The sequence below is a fragment of the Dendrobium catenatum genome, unplaced genomic scaffold, assembly GCF_001605985.2.
Source record: "Dendrobium catenatum unplaced genomic scaffold, ASM160598v2 fragScaff_scaffold_315, whole genome shotgun sequence".
Lineage (NCBI taxonomy): Eukaryota > Viridiplantae > Streptophyta > Magnoliopsida > Asparagales > Orchidaceae > Dendrobium > Dendrobium catenatum.
In genome coordinates this window covers 358,870-360,081 of record NW_021318777.1, presented here as the reverse complement: position 1 = coordinate 360,081, position 1,212 = coordinate 358,870, and positions in this window count along the sequence as shown.

The following is a 1,212-nucleotide window of genomic DNA, read 5'->3' as shown; positions in this document are numbered from 1 at the left end:
GGTTGGCCAAGTGTGCCAACATGAGGATGGTGGTTACAGTATTGAGTCCAGATACGCGATTCAGCAGTAGTTCCATCATTAGTCTCAGTAGCGACCGGTTCAGCAGTATCAGCAGTCTCAGTAGCGACCGGTTCAGCCACCAGTTCAGCAGTAGTATCATTCCCACCACCTTCTGCAACAGCGAACAGTGGTTCACTGAGGTAGTTGTAAAGGTAGAGAAGATCGGAGAATGGGTCGTCGTCAGGATCCGAGGGATCCCAGTGTGGTTCGAGGTCATCGTCTATGTCGTCGTCTATGTCTTCAGGTCCATCTAAGTATAGAGCAAATTCGGTAGATTCATCAGGTGCAGGGATCTCAGGCGGTAATGGTTGTGGATTGTAACTGGAAAAGGATAAGCAGAGAGAACCATCCAGACGTTGATGGTTGTGCAAAGCAGTAGGTACGAGGAGTGCCATGGTCGTTGAGGAAGGTCGGAGATTCCATGATCTGCCCTGCAATTCAGTAATTGTATGTCGTCTGCCCGGTATTGCAGAAATACCATGGGATGCTAAATAATTAGCAACGCCGGTCAAGGGAGGAAGAAAAATTGTGAAACCACAAAACAAAGGGCAACTCTTTGTTTTCAAAGATCCAAAGAAAATTTTTCTTAAAGAACAAAAGAAGTCGAAATGAATGCCACACGAACTACAACACTTCCAGAAAGAACTACCACACGAACTACAACACTTCCAGAAAGAACTACAACACAAAATATATATGTTTTGCAATAAAACATATATATTGCAAAACTCGTCCTCGCCGTCCACGCCCTCGGTTAGAGTAAAGAGCCGTGGAGGAATCACCAAGATGAACTTATTTCAATGTTTCAGACTGGAGGTTGATTTCTTCAGAGAGCAAGAGGGAGTAAAGGCTATCAAGATCCATAGTGGATTGCATAGCACGAATAGTGGTCTTAAGAGCATTGTAAGACGGAGGAAGACCATTCAGAGTATAAAGAAGAACGTCTTCTTGATCAATGGCAGAGCCGGCTGAGGCAATATTATCAACAATGGTTTTGATTTGTTGAAGGTATTGCATCATATTTTGAGACTTCATCTGTACATTATGCAACTCATTTTTGAGTTGGATAACGCGGGATCTATTAGACGATTGAAGACGTCGTTCGAGCGTAGCCCAAATGTCGGAAACAGAGACAATCTGAATGACGTAGGG